The sequence below is a fragment of the Chaetodon auriga genome, chromosome 10 (assembly GCF_051107435.1).
Source record: "Chaetodon auriga isolate fChaAug3 chromosome 10, fChaAug3.hap1, whole genome shotgun sequence".
NCBI lineage: Eukaryota > Metazoa > Chordata > Actinopteri > Chaetodontiformes > Chaetodontidae > Chaetodon > Chaetodon auriga.
In genome coordinates, this window is record NC_135083.1 from 9,621,638 (window position 1) to 9,627,637 (window position 6,000).

Consider the following 6,000-nt stretch of genomic DNA (forward strand, 5'->3'; position numbering starts at 1 on the left):
TTAATCTGTAAATCTGTCACATAGACAGTTATGGAATTACTAAACGTTAGAGTCGATCTTGTCAAATACTGAAGCTTGATGTGGATCAATTTGTGGTCTTTGGCACCACAGTGGTTGAGAACCACTGGATTACAAGGTTCTGTCACACCCTCTGCAGACAAACCAGCCTCTTAAACTTCTGTTTTTGTCTTTGTTCTCTTGAGCGATGTCAATCAGTTGAGCAGGAAGGCAGGACCTTCTCCTTTCTCAGGGGTGTAGCAGTGATGAACTAAGCATGCAGGGCCCCAGCACTGAATGGGCGCTCAAAAGCCCTGTAAGTAAGTTTGTTTTATCATTATTGGTATTATAAGTAAAAGACTGTGTTACTGTAGTACTGAATACATTTGACTTTCTTGTATATAAACAATATTGTATTTTTCATCATAAAGTCTATTACTGATGCACAGAAATCTGTAGCAGCATCAGAAAAGTTTAATAACCCGGAGAGTTTTCACTTAATATTGCTCCTTGTATTAAGACCAGTCGATCAGTTTGACAGTGAAAGCAGGTTCTTCTAGTGAAGTCTTAATTTTTTGTTTTTAATACAGTAATCATGTACTCTAGAGCAAGATGTCTTTCCACCACTACTTAACACATAATTATGTACTAAAAATCTAGTTTAAAAAAAAATCTACATTTTTATTTCAGTATGTTGTGAAAAAAGAGGGCTGAAATATTTAAATACCTCATTTTGGGCAGACTTTCTTCAACACATTGTAAACACATCATGACTGATTATCGTATAATGTTACAGATGCACATGTTTACTTGATGATTCAATTACTTGTATGGTGACAATGGGTGTATTAAAAGGGCGAGGGGGATTCACTGCATACAATATGTGTGTGGCACTGATTTGTATGACTGACCAATGTCCCTTTTAATGTACATTCAGTGGATTTGTGCACTTAACAAATGTCTTTTTATGTTGCAGGGTCACTTACTTAAAAATAAAATTCTCATTGTTTATTTCGTTTTGATTCCCATCAGCTGTCGTAGAAACAGTCGCTAATTTTGCTGTGTGAGTGTACATAAATATATTTACAATTTTTTATTCTACATCTTCCTTTTCACCGTGCTGAACAGTCTGATTCCTCTTTTATAAACTTACCTTTGTGGTTTAGTAATGCGTTGTTGAACGTTCAAGTAAGACTGCAGTCACATATCATCAAAGCACCTGACGTTATGGTTGATGTCATCAGACTCCACCTCAGACATTTGGAGCCTCACACATTCACCATGAAGGAGAACATGGATATCAAAGTGGTCTAAAGGTGTCCAACCTGATGCATCCAGTGCCACAGTGGTGCCTGGGACAGTGTCCTTAACAAGTAGCAGATGAGCCATTGAGGGTCTCAACACATGGCGTCATGTTTATCACACTCTAAATCTGAAGTCCTGTGCTATGTATTGTGAAAAAGCTGCTTCTGTGTTATCATCCATGTTGCCTTTTTCTCTTAGATGACAGTGTGTGTGCTCTTTGTTCTGGCTGTGTCTTGTGACGGGTCTGCAGTGTGCTGTGTGAGTCTCAGGCTGCGTCACCACTGACTGTAATGGCTGAACACTGCAGGGTGGAAAAACCCCTGCAGCCTGCATACATTTATATCTTTTTGTTCTCAAATATGAACAAGAAAACACGTAATCTGAGGCACTTTCATTAGATAAGATTCGATCAAGTAGTGTTTTGAGCAAGTTGTTATTATCAATATTGGTTCGACTCAGTAGAAACTGTTATTCTTTTAAGTGCATAGGCAAATAATATTAACTGCAAGCAACTTTTTACAACAGCTAATTCTCAGAGATACTTATGCTGCAGAGAGACTGTGATTGATAATATGTACAATGAACACAAAAACTAACGCTGGATTTTCTGGGAGCACAACAATTTAGACTTCACCATTACCTCCAGAGTGAATACAAATTCCCATTTTAATTTAATCAGGCACAGCAGGAAGAGCTCATGGGGTCCTGCTTGGAATTGACTGCAGCGCAACGCAGGTTTCATTTCCTGTTCAGAAGCCTTTTCCAAAAGGTGGCGTTTTAAGCTACTGTACAAACTATCACCATGGCAACCAGAGCTATCCCAAAAAAAAAAACCAACAAAATGGATTAAACCATAACAGAGAAACAAAGAGCCACTTCTGATAAATTCATCTGTAATTACAGAAGCAAATCTTTTATCTGGCGCACACTGTATTTTGAGTGGGAGGTCTACTGTAATACACGGTTTGGAAGGGGGTAATTTATCCAAGAATTTTCTTTTCAGTGCCATCTATTCATTTCAAGCCTGTACGCCATCACTCTTATTCTGCTTCATCAACCTTATGTAATGCAAAGGTCAGAGTATATCTATTATTAAATGACTTGTTCATGGTATATTACATTATTAATCACCTCAGTGCGGTCCCTAAACACACACAGTGTGACTCTGACCCAGGTGTCATATATGTTTAAGCAAAAATAAGCCTGCTGTCACTCAGGATCAGCCTAATGATTAATTAGAACGCCAGTCAAGACGCAGACCTTTACGTCAGAAACATCAATAATATCTGCGCAAATTCAGCGACGTAAACCTTTAAAAAAAATTCTCCCTGCACCAGTGATTTGTAAGCAATGAAGAGATTCCCCGCGTCTGCGCCGTTGTTAGAAGGAAAGCTGAACATGAATGGCAACGCAACTCTAAATACTGAACACGTCCTTTAAGGGAACTGAACAAACCTTTGTGTGGTTGATACAATTGTATAACATCTGACTGAGCCACCTGAACTGTCAGCATATCAGGGCCATAAAAGCAGCACAGAAGCAGAAATGTACTGTGAAAGCACCGCATGGGGCAGAGCAGCAAGAGCTCTGAGACACCCGCCCACCCTTCCTGAATCAGCCGTTTCTGTGGCGACCAGAGCGGAGGGGGGTGGAGGGAGGCGCTTGGTGAAAGTGAAGAGACAAACATTTGAAAACCCGGGAGAGGGAGGAGAAACGTGAAGAGAGGGATGGATGGATGGATGGATGGATGGATGGATGGATGGATGGATGGATGGGGGGACAGATATATTGAAGGATGGGTGATAAAGGGATGCGGCAGGGTCAGTGGGGAGCTGAGGCTGATTCCTCAACATCTCAGTCAGTGACAGGTTGTCAGTCAGGGGCAAACAACAGCAGCATCCACAGTGAGAGAGACAAACACTGAGGGGATTTTCTTCACTCTCAATGGCAGCCCAGATCACGGTCATGGCTCAGGGGTTTAAAGCATCTAGACGCTGACAATGTCTCTCTGTGAAATCTCATTCAGCCATATGGTCCTATTCAAAGCCTCGCATTTCTCTCTCCTCTCTGTACCCAAATCATACAGGCTCGAAGTAAGTCACGGCAGATTAAGAATTACTTCACAGGCAAACTTCAAAAGAGCTGAAGTCGATTCAACAAGTTGTGCACTGGAGGAAATCAGTCTGGACCAACCTGCTGATTCCCTGCGGTACACACTCGCGAGCTGCCATTACACACAAATTACATTCCAGGATGCATCAGTACAACCGACAAGTGGTCCATGCTAACATGGAGGAGAGGCTGCTGAGGAATGTTTGCTTTAGATGGTAAATTAGAAGACAGCGTTACATCGCGATAAAAATAATGAAGTTTGAGCTCAGTCATGGCTGAGCAATTAGGGAAAAAAAATTAATTAAATAAGACAAATTTAAACTGTGACATCACTTGTAGACATGCTGTCAAAAAGTGGACATATGCGCAACAAGATGTACCACACCAACTGTATACCAAACACACTGATATTGGACTCAGTAGAGAAAAAAAGAGCCACGCACAATCTTGCTCATTGGAGGGATCGATGATTTGATGTCAGCTCTGCTTTTGAAATCATGCCAGTGTGTTGAAAAGCTTATCATGTAATGGATTAGACTTTGAACTGAGAATATTGTCACAATCTTTGGTGATGGCATCCTGTCAATGCAACAGCTAGGGATGGATGCAGTAGCTCTCTTGCGCAGTTGAGACAAAAGGCTCCCACTAAGCTCAAGAAAAGCAGTGTAAATCTGAAATGTAAACACCTGCAGATTTTCCTGACAGTTGTCGATAAATAGCTGTGTCCACACACACGGCGAGCCAAAATGTACGCACAATCTGCATATCATCAAATACTGTAGTCCGCCTGAGGCACAGCATCTGAGATGGCACTGTCTTTTTTTTTTTTTCCCCTCTGTTTCTAAACAAGATTGAGATAACAGTAGCAGAGCTGAAACGGTTCCCACTCCACCCACTTTCTCCATCACTGACACATGGATTTACACATGGGGAAACAGGGATGAAATCAGACAGATTCACTCCTAAATCACAGGCAACGTCTCCCCAAGTCCCAGTGGTCTTTTTCACTTGTCAGTCAAGAGGTAAACAAGTCTTCACACAAACTAACACACACGTAAAAAAAAACACCCCCGACCGTCACATCCTCATACGCACTACCGACGGATACACCTCATTTCTTAGGAGAACTTTCTGCAATCCATGTTTGTTCAATCAAAAAGCAAAAATACACATTCCCAAGTCATTCAACTGAGAGCGGTTCATCGTGAGGATGCTGAGACTCACCTGTTTGCGTGGCTGGTGTCAGAGTCCTGGCGTGCGAGGCAGCTCAGATGGCGGGCAGAGGTGCGCAGGGACTGGACTGAGTCACTCACAGTGGACACATACCAGAGGACTGACTGGCTCTGCTCTGCTCTGCTCAGCTCGCAGCGCTCCCCTCTTCCCTCCGAGTCTCAGAGACAAACAGCAGCTCTGCCTCTGCTGCCTCTCCCTCTCTGCCTTTCACACGTACTGTAGCAGCAGCAGCAGCAGCAGCAGCAACAGAGGGAAGGCTGGGGGCTGCAGACTCTGTGATCAGCACCAGTCTCTCTCTCTCTCTCTCTCTCTCTCTCTCTCTCTCTCTCTCTCTCTCTCTCCTCCAGGCTCTGTGTCTCTCCTCAAGTCTGGCTACAGGCAACCATGGCTGGGGGAATGAGGAGAAAAACAGTGAGCAAGTGCATATAGATTAAGTTGACTCCCTTTGCAAGTATTTATGGTGTGTGTGTGTGTGTGTGTGTGTGTGTGTGTGTGTGTGTGTGTGACAAAACAGCATGCTCTGACAACAACAATGCGCACAGGCGTACAAGCTGTGGGAGAAAGCCTTTACTCCCGCCTCCTGCTCCCCCTTTTCAACACCACCGCCTGCCCACCCACCCCTACACCCACCTACCCGGCCTCTTCTTGCCAGCCCCGCACCAGCCTGTTGAAGTGAGTCATCAGCAAACAGCCAATCGTACGACAGCACACAGCCTCCGATTAGAATAACAGGAGTGTTTATGCACGCCTGTTTTCAGGAGACGGAAATGAAATGGAGAGTTGTCTGGGAGGACTTGACATACTTTGGGTGGAGGAGATTGGGAGCAGGATTTATGAAATATATGTAACAGCAAACGTTTTCTCTTTAATATCATCCCTCATTATTCCAGGAGTTTTGTTTTCTGGTCTAACTCCGTACACCAGGTACCAAGCACACAGTGTGAGGGTAATACATGGTTAGAAATGTACAGTGTTCATCACTGTATCGCTTGTGAGGTGTGACTCACTGTGGAGTATGATTCATTCTGTAAAGGCCGTAGCCACATTTGAGTACAATAAAGTCTGACCCCGGTAACTTTCCTGGGAAAATGGAGGTAAATTACTAAAACAGAGCACAAAGTAACTGCTCTGCTACAGCACTGTGAACTACGCACTGATCTGAGCATAATGCCTGCCACGGTGCTGTAAGTGCGCTTCTGTGTAGTGATGTAGGAGGAGTTATTTTGGGTTATTTTGCTGCAGAAGTTAAATTCCTGTTCATTTTCTGTGTCGACAGTGTTTGGCGACTGGCAGGTGGAGCATGGCTTGGATGGACATGAAGCTCCTCTGGTTGAATCATCAGTGCAAACAATG

At 43.4% G+C, this 6,000-nt stretch overlaps 1 protein-coding gene across 2 annotated transcripts in view; it reads right to left on the reverse strand.

Annotated features, from left to right (window-relative positions):
• Positions 1-5,279, reverse strand: part of LOC143326604 (prickle-like protein 2) — a 43,791-nt gene extending 38,512 nt beyond the window's left edge. Inside the window, exon 1 of one of the 2 annotated variants that reach the window (XM_076740298.1) lies at positions 4,639-5,279. The gene's annotated coding sequence lies outside the window, so the exon portion shown is untranslated. The remainder of the gene's footprint in view (positions 1-4,638) is intronic. The other variant, XM_076740299.1, reaches the window with a different exon arrangement.
• Positions 5,280-6,000: the final 721 nt, after the last annotated feature.